The sequence below is a fragment of the Hyperolius riggenbachi genome, chromosome 4 (genome assembly GCF_040937935.1).
Source record: "Hyperolius riggenbachi isolate aHypRig1 chromosome 4, aHypRig1.pri, whole genome shotgun sequence".
Classification (NCBI taxonomy): Eukaryota; Metazoa; Chordata; class Amphibia; order Anura; family Hyperoliidae; genus Hyperolius; species Hyperolius riggenbachi.
In genome coordinates, this window is record NC_090649.1 from 8061113 (window position 1) to 8075940 (window position 14828).

A 14828-nucleotide genomic window follows, 5' to 3' on the forward strand; every position below is an offset into this window, starting at 1 on the left:
AACTGATTGCAATTTTGCTACCAAGAAGAAAGCAGTGCTCGCATAGGAACATAGACAACTGGCATATTGGGAACTAATACTCAAAAGAACCTTCCACATGAGAAAGGGAGCAATAAAGTAGCTATGAGAGGTAACAACATCTAAAATGTTGGGCTTAGGTCAATAGAGTATGCTTGAGTAAAAAAAAAGGCATTCGGGAATAGAAAGGTGGGGAGGGGAAAGACAACCATGGCATGCAGCAAAATATCATAAGTCTTAACTACTGGGAAAGCCTGAACTTTGCAGATGATGCGACGGCAACCAAAGTGGCAGTACTTGGAGAAGGGCTGGATAGGAAGAAGACAAGGGAGGTTGGAGTCAAAGGCAAATTCCAGGCAATATAAACTTACAAAGCAGGTGGTAGGACAGTTCTACTTCTAGATAGTGCAGTATCTAGGGAGAAGGAAAAGAGACAAAGCTTGGTGTTTTGCAAGTTGAGTTTTAGATCTCTCTTAGATGGATATGCATGTAGGGATGGCTGAGAGGCAGTCTGAAAGAGGCTATTAGCAGTTGCCTGAGAAAGTGAGTGAAGAAAAGACACTGGCCAGTCACATTGAGGGCCAGCTTGCAAGCGTATGGAGCAAGGGAAGGAGGAGTGCTTTGGATGGCAAAAAGTTAAAGGTAGACACTGTTTCTGCCCGGTTTCGAACCGGGGACCTTTCGCGTGTGAGGCGAACGTGATAACTAGAGTTGGGCCGAACGGTTCGCCGGCGAACCTGGTTCGCGCGAACCTAGGTGGTTCGCGTGCGGGTACCGCACGCGAACTTTATTGCGGAAAAGTTCGCCCCATTGCGGTTCGCCCCATAATGCACTGAGGGTCAACTTTGACCCTCTACATCACAGTCAGCAGGCCCAGTGTAGCCAATTAGGCTACACTAGCCCCTGGAGCCCCACCCCCCCTTATATAGGCAGGCAGCGGCGGCCGTGGCCACTCGTGTGCCTGCATTAGTTAGAGTAGGGCGAGCTGCTGCAGTCTCTCATAGGGAAAGATTAGTTAGGCTTAACTTGTCCCTGGCTGCATACCTGTTCATTGATCCTGCCACTGCATACCTGTTCATTGATCCTGCCACTGCATACCTGTTCATTGATCCTGCCACTGCATACCTGTTCATTGATCCTGCCACTGCATACCTGTTCAGTGATCCTGCCACTGCATACCTGTTCATTGATCCTGCCACTGCATACCTGTTCATTGATCCTGCCACTGCATACCTGTTCAGTGATCCTGCCACTGCATACCTGTTCATTGATCCTGCCACTGCATACCTGTTCTGTGAACCCACCACTGCATACCTGTTCTGTTCAGTGGACCCGCCACTGTATACCTGTTTAGTGAACCCGCCACTGCATACCTGTTCTGTTCAGTGGACCCGCCACTGTATACCTGTTCAGTGGACCCGCCACTGCATACCTGTTCTGTTCAGTGAACCCGCCACTGCATACCTGTTCTGTTCAGTGGAGTTTGGTGTGTCAGTGTGAAGCAGTACCTTAATTACACTCCCTGATTGATGTATACACATGCAAGATGTTTTAAAGCACTTTAGGCCTGTCATTTAGCATTCAATGTGATTTCTGCCCTTAAAACGCTGCTTTGCGTCAAATCCAGATTTTTCCCGGTGACTTTTGGCGTGTATCCCACTCCGCCATGCCCCCCTCCAGGTGTTAGACCCCTTGAAACATCTTTTCCATCACTTTTGTGGCCAGCATAATTTTTTTTTTTTTTCAAAGTTCGCATCCCCATTGAAGTCTATTGCGGTTCGCGAACTTTAACGCGAACCGAACCTTCCGCGAAAGTTCGCGAACCCGGTTCGCGAACCTAAAATCGGAGGTTCGGCCCAACTCTAGTGATAACCACTACACTACAGAAACCAGACACTTCTTGCTTGTCCTGGAGCCCCGAAAGAGGAAAAGTAGAGCTTTTCATGAATATGATTAAGCCAGACAGGTAAAGACTCATGCATGCGTAAGTGGAGCCTGCGTGAAAAGGAAAGAAGACCAGAGAAAAAGCCATGTTTCTGCCCAGTTTCGAACTGGGGACCTTTCGCGTGTTAGGCGAACGTGATAACCACTACACTACAGAAACCACCTACACTTCTCAGGGTGTACCCACAAGTGGCTCATTTTACCCATGCAAAGCTTGTTTTAACCACGTGCAGCTCATTTTAACCACACGCAGCTCATTTTAACCACACGCAACCACTAGGATCCACATCTGTCCTGATCAAGCTAACACGCTACTTTGGACTAACTCCAGCTCTTTTGCTTGGAGACAACTGGATCAAGAGGAGTAGGCAGACTAATGTGAGTTTTGTCAAGGTGCAGCTAGCATTGGAGGCCAAAAATCTTCTTTAGAAAGGAGGGGAATAGACCACTTTATGGAACAAAAAGCATCGCTGTTTCTGCCCAGTTTCGAGCTGGGGACCTTTTGCGTGTAAAGCAAACGTGATAACCACTACACTACAGAAACCAGACACTTCTTGCTTGTCCTGGAGCCCCGAAAGAGGAAAAGTAGAGCTTTTCATGAATATGATTAAGCCAGACAGGTAAAGACTCATGCATGCGTAAGTGGAGCCTGCGTGAAAAGGAAAGAAGACCAGAGAAAAAGCCATGTTTCTGCCCAGTTTCGAACTGGGGACCTTTCGCGTGTTAGGCGAACGTGATAACCACTACACTACAGAAACCACCTACACTTCTCAGGTTGTACCCACAAGCGGCTCATTTTACCCAAGCAAAGCTTGTTTTAACCACGTGCAGCTCATTTTAACCACACGCAGCTCATTTTAACCACACGCAACAACTAGGATCCACATCTGTCCTGATCAAGCTAACACGCTACTTTGGACTAACTCCAGCTCTTTTGCTTGGAGACAACTGGATCAAGAGGAGTAGGCAGACTAATGTGAGTTTTGTCAAGGTGCAGCTAGCATTGGAGGCCAAAAATCTTCTTTAGAAAGGAGGGGAATAGACCACTTTATGGAACAAAAAGCATCGCTGTTTCTGCCCAGTTTCGAGCTGGGGACCTTTTGCGTGTAAAGCAAACGTGATAACCACTACACTACAGAAACCTCCGGTGGAAACTGATTGCAATTTTGCTACCAAGAAGAAAGCAGTGCTCGCATAGGAACATAGACAACTGGCATATTGGGAACTAATACTCAAAAGAACCTTCCACATGAGAAAGGGAGCAATAAAGTAGCTATGAGAGGTAACAACATCTAAAATGTTGGGCTTAGGTCAATAGAGTATGCTTGAGTAAAAAAAAAAAGGCATTCGGGAATAGAAAGGTGGGGAGGGGAAAGACAACCATGGCATGCAGCAAAATATCATAAGTCTTAACTACTGGGAAAGCCTGAACTTTGCAGATGATGCGACGGCAACCAAAGTGGCAGTACTTGGAGAAGGGCTGGATAGGAAGAAGACAAGGGAGGTTGGAGTCAAAGGCAAATTCCAGGCAATATAAACTTACAAAGCAGGTGGTAGGACAGTTCTACTTCTAGATAGTGCAGTATCTAGGGAGAAGGAAAAGAGACAAAGCTTGGTGTTTTGCAAGTTGAGTTTTAGATCTCTCTTAGATGGATATGCATGTAGGGATGGCTGAGAGGCAGTCTGAAAGAGGCTATTAGCAGTTGCCTGAGAAAGTGAGTGAAGAAAAGACACTGGCCAGTCACATTGAGGGCCAGCTTGCAAGCGTATGGAGCAAGGGAAGGAGGAGTGCTTTGGATGGCAAAAAGTTAAAGGTAGACACTGTTTCTGCCCGGTTTCGAACCGGGGACCTTTCGCGTGTGAGGCGAACATGCTAACCACTACACTACAGAAACCAGACACTTCTTGCTTGTCCTGGAGCCCCGAAAGAGGAAAAGTAGAGCTTTTCATGAATATGATTAAGCCAGACAGGTAAAGACTCATGCATGCGTAAGTGGAGCCTGCGTGAAAAGGAAAGAAGACCAGAGAAAAAGCCATGTTTCTGCCCAGTTTCGAACTGGGGACCTTTCGCGTGTTAGGCGAACGTGATAACCACTACACTACAGAAACCACCTACACTTCTCAGGGTGTACCCACAAGCGGCTTATTTTACCCAAGCAAAGCTTGTTTTAACCACGTGCAGCTCATTTTAACCACACGCAGCTCATTTTAACCACACGCAACAACTAGGATCCACATCTGTCCTGATCAAGCTAACACGCTACTTTGGACTAACTCCAGCTCTTTTGCTTGGAGACAACTGGATCAAGAGGAGTAGGCAGACTAATGTGAGTTTTGTCAAGGTGCAGCTAGCATTGGAGGCCAAAAATCTTCTTTAGAAAGGAGGGGAATAGACCACTTTATGGAACAAAAAGCATCACTGTTTCTGCCCAGTTTCGAGCTGGGGACCTTTTGCGTGTAAAGCAAACGTGATAACCACTACACTACAGAAACCTCCAGTGGAAACTGATTGCAATTTTGCTACCAAGAAGAAAGCAGTGCTCGCATAGGAACATAGACAACTGGCATATTGGGAACTAATACTCAAAAGAACCTTCCACATGAGAAAGGGAGCAATAAAGTAGCTATGAGAGGTAACAACATCTAAAATGTTGGGCTTAGGTCAATAGAGTATGCTTGAGTAAAAAAAAAGGCATTCGGGAATAGAAAGGTGGGGAGGGGAAAGACAACCATGGCATGCAGCAAAATATCATACGTCTTAACTACTGGGAAAGCCTGAACTTTGCAGATGATGCGACGGCAACCAAAGTGGCAGTACTTGGAGAAGGGCTGGATAGGAAGAAGACAAGGGAGGTTGGAGTCAAAGGCAAATTCCAGGCAATATAAACTTACAAAGCAGGTGGTAGGACAGTTCTACTTCTAGATAGTGCAGTATCTAGGGAGAAGGAAAAGAGACAAAGCTTGGTGTTTTGCAAGTTGAGTTTTAGATCTCTCTTAGATGGATATGCATGTAGGGATGGCTGAGAGGCAGTCTGAAAGAGGCTATTAGCAGTTGCCTGAGAAAGTGAGTGAAGAAAAGACACTGGCCAGTCACATTGAGGGCCAGCTTGCAAGCGTATGGAGCAAGGGAAGGAGGAGTGCTTTGGATGGCAAAAAGTTAAAGGTAGACACTGTTTCTGCCCGGTTTCGAACCGGGGACCTTTCGCGTGTGAGGCGAACGTGATAACCACTACACTACAGAAACCAGACACTTCTTGCTTGTCCTGGAGCCCCGAAAGAGGAAAAGTAGAGCTTTTCATGAATATGATTAAGCCAGACAGGTAAAGACTCATGCATGCGTAAGTGGAGCCTGCGTGAAAAGGAAAGAAGACCAGAGAAAAAGCCATGTTTCTGCCCAGTTTCGAACTGGGGACCTTTCGCGTGTTAGGCGAACGTGATAACCACTACACTACAGAAACCACCTACACTTCTCAGGGTGTACCCACAAGTGGCTCATTTTACCCATGCAAAGCTTGTTTTAACCACGTGCAGCTCATTTTAACCACACGCAGCTCATTTTAACCACACGCAACCACTAGGATCCACATCTGTCCTGATCAAGCTAACACGCTACTTTGGACTAACTCCAGCTCTTTTGCTTGGAGACAACTGGATCAAGAGGAGTAGGCAGACTAATGTGAGTTTTGTCAAGGTGCAGCTAGCATTGGAGGCCAAAAATCTTCTTTAGAAAGGAGGGGAATAGACCACTTTATGGAACAAAAAGCATCGCTGTTTCTGCCCAGTTTCGAGCTGGGGACCTTTTGCGTGTAAAGCAAACGTGATAACCACTACACTACAGAAACCAGACACTTCTTGCTTGTCCTGGAGCCCCGAAAGAGGAAAAGTAGAGCTTTTCATGAATATGATTAAGCCAGACAGGTAAAGACTCATGCATGCGTAAGTGGAGCCTGCGTGAAAAGGAAAGAAGACCAGAGAAAAAGCCATGTTTCTGCCCAGTTTCGAACTGGGGACCTTTCGCGTGTTAGGCGAACGTGATAACCACTACACTACAGAAACCACCTACACTTCTCAGGGTGTACCCACAAGCGGCTCATTTTACCCAAGCAAAGCTTGTTTTAACCACGTGCAGCTCATTTTAACCACACGCAGCTCATTTTAACCACACGCAACAACTAGGATCCACATCTGTCCTGATCAAGCTAACACGCTACTTTGGACTAACTCCAGCTCTTTTGCTTGGAGACAACTGGATCAAGAGGAGTAGGCAGACTAATGTGAGTTTTGTCAAGGTGCAGCTAGCATTGGAGGCCAAAAATCTTCTTTAGAAAGGAGGGGAATAGACCACTTTATGGAACAAAAAGCATCGCTGTTTCTGCCCAGTTTCGAGCTGGGGACCTTTTGCGTGTAAAGCAAACGTGATAACCACTACACTACAGAAACCTCCGTTGGAAACTGATTGCAATTTTGCTACCAAGAAGAAAGCAGTGCTCGCATAGGAACATAGACAACTGGCATATTGGGAACTAATACTCAAAAGAACCTTCCACATGAGAAAGGAAGCAATAAAGTAGCTATGAGAGGTAACAACATCTAAAATGTTGGGCTTAGGTCAATAGAGTATGCTTGAGTAAAAAAAAAGGCATTCGGGAATAGAAAGGTGGGGAGGGGAAAGACAACCATGGCATGCAGCAAAATATCATAAGTCTTAACTACTGGGAAAGCCTGAACTTTGCAGATGATGCGACGGCAACCAAAGTGGCAGTACTTGGAGAAGGGCTGGATAGGAAGAAGACAAGGGAGGTTGGAGTCAAAGGCAAATTCCAGGCAATATAAACTTACAAAGCAGGTGGTAGGACAGTTCTACTTCTAGATAGTGCAGTATCTAGGGAGAAGGAAAAGAGACAAAGCTTGGTGTTTTGCAAGTTGAGTTTTAGATCTCTCTTAGATGGATATGCATGTAGGGATGGCTGAGAGGCAGTCTGAAAGAGGCTATTAGCAGTTGCCTGAGAAAGTGAGTGAAGAAAAGACACTGGCCAGTCACATTGAGGGCCAGCTTGCAAGCGTATGGAGCAAGGGAAGGAGGAGTGCTTTGGATGGCAAAAAGTTAAAGGTAGACACTGTTTCTGCCCGGTTTCGAACCAGGGACCTTTCGCGTGTGAGGTGAACGTGATAACCACTACACTACAGAAACCAGACACTTCTTGCTTGTCCTGGAGCCCCGAAAGAGGAAAAGTAGAGCTTTTCATGAATATGATTAAGCCAGACAGGTAAAGACTCATGCATGCGTAAGTGGAGCCTGCGTGAAAAGGAAAGAAGACCAGAGAAAAAGCCATGTTTCTGCCCAGTTTCGAACTGGGGACCTTTCGCGTGTTAGGCGAACGTGATAACCACTACACTACAGAAACCACCTACACTTCTCAGGGTGTACCCACAAGCGGCTCATTTTACCCAAGCAAAGCTTGTTTTAACCACGTGCAGCTCATTTTAACCACACGCAGCTCATTTTAACCACACGCAACAACTAGGATCCACATCTGTCCTGATCAAGCTAACACGCTACTTTGGACTAACTCCAGCTCTTTTGCTTGGAGACAACTGGATCAAGAGGAGTAGGCAGACTAATGTGAGTTTTGTCAAGGTGCAGCTAGCATTGGAGGCCAAAAATCTTCTTTAGAAAGGAGGGGAATAGACCACTTTATGGAACAAAAAGCATCGCTGTTTCTGCCCAGTTTCGAGCTGGGGACCTTTTGCGTGTAAAGCAAACGTGATAACCACTACACTACAGAAACCTCCGGTGGAAACTGATTGCAATTTTGCTACCAAGAAGAAAGCAGTGCTCGCATAGGAACATAGACAACTGGCATATTGGGAACTAATACTCAAAAGAACCTTCCACATGAGAAAGGGAGCAATAAAGTAGCTATGAGAGGTAACAACATCTAAAATGTTGGGCTTAGGTCAATAGAGTATGCTTGAGTAAAAAAAAAGGCATTCGGGAATAGAAAGGTGGGGAGGGGAAAGACAACCATGGCATGCAGCAAAATATCATAAGTCTTAACTACTGGGAAAGCCTGAACTTTGCAGATGATGCGACGGCAACCAAAGTGGCAGTACTTGGAGAAGGGCTGGATAGGAAGAAGACAAGGGAGGTTGGAGTCAAAGGCAAATTCCAGGCAATATAAACTTACAAAGCAGGTGGTAGGACAGTTCTACTTCTAGATAGTGCAGTATCTAGGGAGAAGGAAAAGAGACAAAGCTTGGTGTTTTGCAAGTTGAGTTTTAGATCTCTCTTAGATGGATATGCATGTAGGGATGGCTGAGAGGCAGTCTGAAAGAGGCTATTAGCAGTTGCCTGAGAAAGTGAGTGAAGAAAAGACACTGGCCAGTCACATTGAGGGCCAGCTTGCAAGCGTATGGAGCAAGGGAAGGAGGAGTGCTTTGGATGGCAAAAAGTTAAAGGTAGACACTGTTTCTGCCCGGTTTCGAACCGGGGACCTTTCGCGTGTGAGGCGAACGTGATAACCACTACACTACAGAAACCAGACACTTCTTGCTTGTCCTGGAGCCCCGAAAGAGGAAAAGTAGAGCTTTTTATGAATATGATTAAGCCAGACAGGTAAAGACTCATGCATGCGTAAGTGGAGCCTGCGTGAAAAGGAAAGAAGACCAGAGAAAAAGCCATGTTTCTGCCCAGTTTCGAACTGGGGACCTTTCGCGTGTTAGGCGAACGTGATAACCACTACACTACAGAAACCACCTACACTTCTCAGGGTGTACCCACAAGTGGCTCATTTTACCCATGCAAAGCTTGTTTTAACCACGTGCAGCTCATTTTAACCACACGCAGCTCATTTTAACCACACGCAACCACTAGGATCCACATCTGTCCTGATCAAGCTAACACGCTACTTTGGACTAACTCCAGCTCTTTTGCTTGGAGACAACTGGATCAAGAGGAGTAGGCAGACTAATGTGAGTTTTGTCAAGGTGCAGCTAGCATTGGAGGCCAAAAATCTTCTTTAGAAAGGAGGGGAATAGACCACTTTATGGAACAAAAAGCATCGCTGTTTCTGCCCAGTTTCGAGCTGGGGACCTTTTGCGTGTAAAGCAAACGTGATAACCACTACACTACAGAAACCTCCGGTGGAAACTGATTGCAATTTTGCTACCAAGAAGAAAGCAGTGCTCGCATAGGAACATAGACAACTGGCATATTGGGAACTAATACTCAAAAGAACCTTCCACATGAGAAAGGGAGCAATAAAGTAGCTATGAGAGGTAACAACATCTAAAATGTTGGGCTTAGGTCAATAGAGTATGCTTGAGTAAAAAAAAAGGCATTCGGGAATAGAAAGGTGGGGAGGGGAAAGACAACCATGGCATGCAGCAAAATATCATAAGTCTTAACTACTGGGAAAGCCTGAACTTTGCAGATGATGCGACGGCAACCAAAGTGGCAGTACTTGGAGAAGGGCTGGATAGGAAGAAGACAAGGGAGGTTGGAGTCAAAGGCAAATTCCAGGCAATATAAACTTACAAAGCAGGTGGTAGGACAGTTCTACTTCTAGATAGTGCAGTATCTAGGGAGAAGGAAAAGAGACAAAGCTTGGTGTTTTGCAAGTTGAGTTTTAGATCTCTCTTAGATGGATATGCATGTAGGGATGGCTGAGAGGCAGTCTGAAAGAGGCTATTAGCAGTTGCCTGAGAAAGTGAGTGAAGAAAAGACACTGGCCAGTCACATTGAGGGCCAGCTTGCAAGCGTATGGAGCAAGGGAAGGAGGAGTGCTTTGGATGGCAAAAAGTTAAAGGTAGACACTGTTTCTGCCCGGTTTCGAACCGGGGACCTTTCGCGTGTGAGGCGAACGTGATAACCACTACACTACAGAAACCAGACACTTCTTGCTTGTCCTGGAGCCCCGAAAGAGGAAAAGTAGAGCTTTTCATGAATATGATTAAGCCAGACAGGTAAAGACTCATGCATGCGTAAGTGGAGCCTGCGTGAAAAGGAAAGAAGACCAGAGAAAAAGCCATGTTTCTGCCCAGTTTCGAACTGGGGACCTTTCGCGTGTTAGGCGAACGTGATAACCACTACACTACAGAAACCACCTACACTTCTCAGGGTGTACCCACAAGTGGCTCATTTTACCCATGCAAAGCTTGTTTTAACCACGTGCAGCTCATTTTAACCACACGCAGCTCATTTTAACCACACGCAACCACTAGGATCCACATCTGTCCTGATCAAGCTAACACGCTACTTTGGACTAACTCCAGCTCTTTTGCTTGGAGACAACTGGATCAAGAGGAGTAGGCAGACTAATGTGAGTTTTGTCAAGGTGCAGCTAGCATTGGAGGCCAAAAATCTTCTTTAGAAAGGAGGGGAATAGACCACTTTATGGAACAAAAAGCATCGCTGTTTCTGCCCAGTTTCGAGCTGGGGACCTTTTGCGTGTAAAGCAAACGTGATAACCACTACACTACAGAAACCAGACACTTCTTGCTTGTCCTGGAGCCCCGAAAGAGGAAAAGTAGAGCTTTTCATGAATATGATTAAGCCAGACAGGTAAAGACTCATGCATGCGTAAGTGGAGCCTGCGTGAAAAGGAAAGAAGACCAGAGAAAAAGCCATGTTTCTGCCCAGTTTCGAACTGGGGACCTTTCGCGTGTTAGGCGAACGTGATAACCACTACACTACAGAAACCACCTACACTTCTCAGGTTGTACCCACAAGCGGCTCATTTTACCCAAGCAAAGCTTGTTTTAACCACGTGCAGCTCATTTTAACCACACGCAGCTCATTTTAACCACACGCAACAACTAGGATCCACATCTGTCCTGATCAAGCTAACACGCTACTTTGGACTAACTCCAGCTCTTTTGCTTGGAGACAACTGGATCAAGAGGAGTAGGCAGACTAATGTGAGTTTTGTCAAGGTGCAGCTAGCATTGGAGGCCAAAAATCTTCTTTAGAAAGGAGGGGAATAGACCACTTTATGGAACAAAAAGCATCGCTGTTTCTGCCCAGTTTCGAGCTGGGGACCTTTTGCGTGTAAAGCAAACGTGATAACCACTACACTACAGAAACCTCCGGTGGAAACTGATTGCAATTTTGCTACCAAGAAGAAAGCAGTGCTTGCATAGGAACATAGACAACTGGCATATTGGGAACTAATACTCAAAAGAACCTTCCACATGAGAAAGGGAGCAATAAAGTAGCTATGAGAGGTAACAACATCTAAAATGTTGGGCTTAGGTCAATAGAGTATGCTTGAGTAAAAAAAAAAGGCATTCGGGAATAGAAAGGTGGGGAGGGGAAAGACAACCATGGCATGCAGCAAAATATCATAAGTCTTAACTACTGGGAAAGCCTGAACTTTGCAGATGATGCGACGGCAACCAAAGTGGCAGTACTTGGAGAAGGGCTGGATAGGAAGAAGACAAGGGAGGTTGGAGTCAAAGGCAAATTCCAGGCAATATAAACTTACAAAGCAGGTGGTAGGACAGTTCTACTTCTAGATAGTGCAGTATCTAGGGAGAAGGAAAAGAGACAAAGCTTGGTGTTTTGCAAGTTGAGTTTTAGATCTCTCTTAGATGGATATGCATGTAGGGATGGCTGAGAGGCAGTCTGAAAGAGGCTATTAGCAGTTGCCTGAGAAAGTGAGTGAAGAAAAGACACTGGCCAGTCACATTGAGGGCCAGCTTGCAAGCGTATGGAGCAAGGGAAGGAGGAGTGCTTTGGATGGCAAAAAGTTAAAGGTAGACACTGTTTCTGCCCGGTTTCGAACCGGGGACCTTTCGCGTGTGAGGCGAACATGATAACCACTACACTACAGAAACCAGACACTTCTTGCTTGTCCTGGAGCCCCGAAAGAGGAAAAGTAGAGCTTTTCATGAATATGATTAAGCCAGACAGGTAAAGACTCATGCATGCGTAAGTGGAGCCTGCGTGAAAAGGAAAGAAGACCAGAGAAAAAGCCATGTTTCTGCCCAGTTTCGAACTGGGGACCTTTCGCGTGTTAGGCGAACGTGATAACCACTACACTACAGAAACCACCTACACTTCTCAGGGTGTACCCACAAGCGGCTTATTTTACCCAAGCAAAGCTTGTTTTAACCACGTGCAGCTCATTTTAACCACACGCAGCTCATTTTAACCACACGCAACAACTAGGATCCACATCTGTCCTGATCAAGCTAACACGCTACTTTGGACTAACTCCAGCTCTTTTGCTTGGAGACAACTGGATCAAGAGGAGTAGGCAGACTAATGTGAGTTTTGTCAAGGTGCAGCTAGCATTGGAGGCCAAAAATCTTCTTTAGAAAGGAGGGGAATAGACCACTTTATGGAACAAAAAGCATCACTGTTTCTGCCCAGTTTCGAGCTGGGGACCTTTTGCGTGTAAAGCAAACGTGATAACCACTACACTACAGAAACCTCCAGTGGAAACTGATTGCAATTTTGCTACCAAGAAGAAAGCAGTGCTCGCATAGGAACATAGACAACTGGCATATTGGGAACTAATACTCAAAAGAACCTTCCACATGAGAAAGGGAGCAATAAAGTAGCTATGAGAGGTAACAACATCTAAAATGTTGGGCTTAGGTCAATAGAGTATGCTTGAGTAAAAAAAAAGGCATTCGGGAATAGAAAGGTGGGGAGGGGAAAGACAACCATGGCATGCAGCAAAATATCATACGTCTTAACTACTGGGAAAGCCTGAACTTTGCAGATGATGCGACGGCAACCAAAGTGGCAGTACTTGGAGAAGGGCTGGATAGGAAGAAGACAAGGGAGGTTGGAGTCAAAGGCAAATTCCAGGCAATATAAACTTACAAAGCAGGTGGTAGGACAGTTCTACTTCTAGATAGTGCAGTATCTAGGGAGAAGGAAAAGAGACAAAGCTTGGTGTTTTGCAAGTTGAGTTTTAGATCTCTCTTAGATGGATATGCATGTAGGGATGGCTGAGAGGCAGTCTGAAAGAGGCTATTAGCAGTTGCCTGAGAAAGTGAGTGAAGAAAAGACACTGGCCAGTCACATTGAGGGCCAGCTTGCAAGCGTATGGAGCAAGGGAAGGAGGAGTGCTTTGGATGGCAAAAAGTTAAAGGTAGACACTGTTTCTGCCCGGTTTCGAACCGGGGACCTTTCGCGTGTGAGGCGAACGTGATAACCACTACACTACAGAAACCAGACACTTCTTGCTTGTCCTGGAGCCCCGAAAGAGGAAAAGTAGAGCTTTTCATGAATATGATTAAGCCAGACAGGTAAAGACTCATGCATGCGTAAGTGGAGCCTGCGTGAAAAGGAAAGAAGACCAGAGAAAAAGCCATGTTTCTGCCCAGTTTCGAACTGGGGACCTTTCGCGTGTTAGGCGAACGTGATAACCACTACACTACAGAAACCACCTACACTTCTCAGGGTGTACCCACAAGTGGCTCATTTTACCCATGCAAAGCTTGTTTTAACCACGTGCAGCTCATTTTAACCACACGCAGCTCATTTTAACCACACGCAACCACTAGGATCCACATCTGTCCTGATCAAGCTAACACGCTACTTTGGACTAACTCCAGCTCTTTTGCTTGGAGACAACTGGATCAAGAGGAGTAGGCAGACTAATGTGAGTTTTGTCAAGGTGCAGCTAGCATTGGAGGCCAAAAATCTTCTTTAGAAAGGAGGGGAATAGACCACTTTATGGAACAAAAAGCATCGCTGTTTCTGCCCAGTTTCGAGCTGGGGACCTTTTGCGTGTAAAGCAAACGTGATAACCACTACACTACAGAAACCAGACACTTCTTGCTTGTCCTGGAGCCCCGAAAGAGGAAAAGTAGAGCTTTTCATGAATATGATTAAGCCAGACAGGTAAAGACTCATGCATGCGTAAGTGGAGCCTGCGTGAAAAGGAAAGAAGACCAGAGAAAAAGCCATGTTTCTGCCCAGTTTCGAACTGGGGACCTTTCGCGTGTTAGGCGAACGTGATAACCACTACACTACAGAAACCACCTACACTTCTCAGGTTGTACCCACAAGCGGCTCATTTTACCCAAGCAAAGCTTGTTTTAACCACGTGCAGCTCATTTTAACCACACGCAGCTCATTTTAACCACACGCAACAACTAGGATCCACATCTGTCCTGATCAAGCTAACACGCTACTTTGGACTAACTCCAGCTCTTTTGCTTGGAGACAACTGGATCAAGAGGAGTAGGCAGACTAATGTGAGTTTTGTCAAGGTGCAGCTAGCATTGGAGGCCAAAAATCTTCTTTAGAAAGGAGGGGAATAGACCACTTTATGGAACAAAAAGCATCGCTGTTTCTGCCCAGTTTCGAGCTGGGGACCTTTTGCGTGTAAAGCAAACGTGATAACCACTACACTACAGAAACCTCCGGTGGAAACTGATTGCAATTTTGCTACCAAGAAGAAAGCAGTGCTCGCATAGGAACATAGACAACTGGCATATTGGGAACTAATACTCAAAAGAACCTTCCACATGAGAAAGGGAGCAATAAAGTAGCTATGAGAGGTAACAACATCTAAAATGTTGGGCTTAGGTCAATAGAGTATGCTTGAGTAAAAAAAAAAGGCATTCGGGAATAGAAAGGTGGGGAGGGGAAAGACAACCATGGCATGCAGCAAAATATCATAAGTCTTAACTACTGGGAAAGCCTGAACTTTGCAGATGATGCGACGGCAACCAAAGTGGCAGTACTTGGAGAAGGGCTGGATAGGAAGAAGACAAGGGAGGTTGGAGTCAAAGGCAAATTCCAGGCAATATAAACTTACAAAGCAGGTGGTAGGACAGTTCTACTTCTAGATAGTGCAGTATCTAGGGAGAAGGAAAAGAGACAAAGCTTGGTGTTTTGCAAG

The 14828-nt window shown here is 45.7% G+C and overlaps 31 non-coding genes across 31 annotated transcripts; all 31 read right to left on the bottom strand.

The window, feature by feature from the left end:
- Positions 1–2049: 2049 nt before the first annotated feature.
- Positions 2050–2122, bottom strand: TRNAV-AAC (transfer RNA valine (anticodon AAC)). The gene has a single exon. It is a non-coding gene; the product is annotated as a tRNA-Val (tRNA).
- A 311-nt stretch (positions 2123–2433) lies between these two features.
- Positions 2434–2506, bottom strand: TRNAV-UAC (transfer RNA valine (anticodon UAC)). Its single transcript has one exon. It is a non-coding gene; the product is annotated as a tRNA-Val (tRNA).
- Positions 2507–2647: 141 nt separating this feature from the next.
- TRNAV-AAC (transfer RNA valine (anticodon AAC)) lies at positions 2648–2720 on the bottom strand. Its single transcript has one exon. It is a non-coding gene; the product is annotated as a tRNA-Val (tRNA).
- A 311-nt stretch (positions 2721–3031) lies between these two features.
- Positions 3032–3104, bottom strand: TRNAV-UAC (transfer RNA valine (anticodon UAC)). Its single transcript has one exon. It is a non-coding gene; the product is annotated as a tRNA-Val (tRNA).
- A 680-nt stretch (positions 3105–3784) lies between these two features.
- Positions 3785–3857, bottom strand: TRNAV-CAC (transfer RNA valine (anticodon CAC)). The gene has a single exon. It is a non-coding gene; the product is annotated as a tRNA-Val (tRNA).
- Positions 3858–3998: 141 nt separating this feature from the next.
- Positions 3999–4071, bottom strand: TRNAV-AAC (transfer RNA valine (anticodon AAC)). Its single transcript has one exon. It is a non-coding gene; the product is annotated as a tRNA-Val (tRNA).
- Positions 4072–4382: 311 nt separating this feature from the next.
- TRNAV-UAC (transfer RNA valine (anticodon UAC)) lies at positions 4383–4455 on the bottom strand. Its single transcript has one exon. It is a non-coding gene; the product is annotated as a tRNA-Val (tRNA).
- Positions 4456–5133: 678 nt separating this feature from the next.
- Positions 5134–5206, bottom strand: TRNAV-CAC (transfer RNA valine (anticodon CAC)). Its single transcript has one exon. It is a non-coding gene; the product is annotated as a tRNA-Val (tRNA).
- Positions 5207–5347: 141 nt separating this feature from the next.
- On the bottom strand, positions 5348–5420 carry TRNAV-AAC (transfer RNA valine (anticodon AAC)). Its single transcript has one exon. It is a non-coding gene; the product is annotated as a tRNA-Val (tRNA).
- A 311-nt stretch (positions 5421–5731) lies between these two features.
- Positions 5732–5804, bottom strand: TRNAV-UAC (transfer RNA valine (anticodon UAC)). The gene has a single exon. It is a non-coding gene; the product is annotated as a tRNA-Val (tRNA).
- Positions 5805–5945: 141 nt separating this feature from the next.
- Positions 5946–6018, bottom strand: TRNAV-AAC (transfer RNA valine (anticodon AAC)). The gene has a single exon. It is a non-coding gene; the product is annotated as a tRNA-Val (tRNA).
- A 311-nt stretch (positions 6019–6329) lies between these two features.
- TRNAV-UAC (transfer RNA valine (anticodon UAC)) lies at positions 6330–6402 on the bottom strand. Its single transcript has one exon. It is a non-coding gene; the product is annotated as a tRNA-Val (tRNA).
- Positions 6403–7080: 678 nt separating this feature from the next.
- TRNAV-CAC (transfer RNA valine (anticodon CAC)) lies at positions 7081–7153 on the bottom strand. The gene has a single exon. It is a non-coding gene; the product is annotated as a tRNA-Val (tRNA).
- Positions 7154–7294: 141 nt separating this feature from the next.
- Positions 7295–7367, bottom strand: TRNAV-AAC (transfer RNA valine (anticodon AAC)). The gene has a single exon. It is a non-coding gene; the product is annotated as a tRNA-Val (tRNA).
- Positions 7368–7678: 311 nt separating this feature from the next.
- Positions 7679–7751, bottom strand: TRNAV-UAC (transfer RNA valine (anticodon UAC)). Its single transcript has one exon. It is a non-coding gene; the product is annotated as a tRNA-Val (tRNA).
- A 678-nt stretch (positions 7752–8429) lies between these two features.
- Positions 8430–8502, bottom strand: TRNAV-CAC (transfer RNA valine (anticodon CAC)). The gene has a single exon. It is a non-coding gene; the product is annotated as a tRNA-Val (tRNA).
- A 141-nt stretch (positions 8503–8643) lies between these two features.
- On the bottom strand, positions 8644–8716 carry TRNAV-AAC (transfer RNA valine (anticodon AAC)). The gene has a single exon. It is a non-coding gene; the product is annotated as a tRNA-Val (tRNA).
- A 311-nt stretch (positions 8717–9027) lies between these two features.
- TRNAV-UAC (transfer RNA valine (anticodon UAC)) lies at positions 9028–9100 on the bottom strand. Its single transcript has one exon. It is a non-coding gene; the product is annotated as a tRNA-Val (tRNA).
- A 678-nt stretch (positions 9101–9778) lies between these two features.
- On the bottom strand, positions 9779–9851 carry TRNAV-CAC (transfer RNA valine (anticodon CAC)). The gene has a single exon. It is a non-coding gene; the product is annotated as a tRNA-Val (tRNA).
- A 141-nt stretch (positions 9852–9992) lies between these two features.
- TRNAV-AAC (transfer RNA valine (anticodon AAC)) lies at positions 9993–10065 on the bottom strand. The gene has a single exon. It is a non-coding gene; the product is annotated as a tRNA-Val (tRNA).
- Positions 10066–10376: 311 nt separating this feature from the next.
- TRNAV-UAC (transfer RNA valine (anticodon UAC)) lies at positions 10377–10449 on the bottom strand. Its single transcript has one exon. It is a non-coding gene; the product is annotated as a tRNA-Val (tRNA).
- A 141-nt stretch (positions 10450–10590) lies between these two features.
- On the bottom strand, positions 10591–10663 carry TRNAV-AAC (transfer RNA valine (anticodon AAC)). The gene has a single exon. It is a non-coding gene; the product is annotated as a tRNA-Val (tRNA).
- A 311-nt stretch (positions 10664–10974) lies between these two features.
- TRNAV-UAC (transfer RNA valine (anticodon UAC)) lies at positions 10975–11047 on the bottom strand. Its single transcript has one exon. It is a non-coding gene; the product is annotated as a tRNA-Val (tRNA).
- Positions 11048–11726: 679 nt separating this feature from the next.
- TRNAV-CAC (transfer RNA valine (anticodon CAC)) lies at positions 11727–11799 on the bottom strand. The gene has a single exon. It is a non-coding gene; the product is annotated as a tRNA-Val (tRNA).
- Positions 11800–11940: 141 nt separating this feature from the next.
- TRNAV-AAC (transfer RNA valine (anticodon AAC)) lies at positions 11941–12013 on the bottom strand. Its single transcript has one exon. It is a non-coding gene; the product is annotated as a tRNA-Val (tRNA).
- Positions 12014–12324: 311 nt separating this feature from the next.
- TRNAV-UAC (transfer RNA valine (anticodon UAC)) lies at positions 12325–12397 on the bottom strand. Its single transcript has one exon. It is a non-coding gene; the product is annotated as a tRNA-Val (tRNA).
- A 678-nt stretch (positions 12398–13075) lies between these two features.
- TRNAV-CAC (transfer RNA valine (anticodon CAC)) lies at positions 13076–13148 on the bottom strand. The gene has a single exon. It is a non-coding gene; the product is annotated as a tRNA-Val (tRNA).
- Positions 13149–13289: 141 nt separating this feature from the next.
- TRNAV-AAC (transfer RNA valine (anticodon AAC)) lies at positions 13290–13362 on the bottom strand. The gene has a single exon. It is a non-coding gene; the product is annotated as a tRNA-Val (tRNA).
- A 311-nt stretch (positions 13363–13673) lies between these two features.
- On the bottom strand, positions 13674–13746 carry TRNAV-UAC (transfer RNA valine (anticodon UAC)). The gene has a single exon. It is a non-coding gene; the product is annotated as a tRNA-Val (tRNA).
- A 141-nt stretch (positions 13747–13887) lies between these two features.
- TRNAV-AAC (transfer RNA valine (anticodon AAC)) lies at positions 13888–13960 on the bottom strand. Its single transcript has one exon. It is a non-coding gene; the product is annotated as a tRNA-Val (tRNA).
- A 311-nt stretch (positions 13961–14271) lies between these two features.
- On the bottom strand, positions 14272–14344 carry TRNAV-UAC (transfer RNA valine (anticodon UAC)). Its single transcript has one exon. It is a non-coding gene; the product is annotated as a tRNA-Val (tRNA).
- Between the last annotated feature and the right edge of the window lie 484 nt (positions 14345–14828).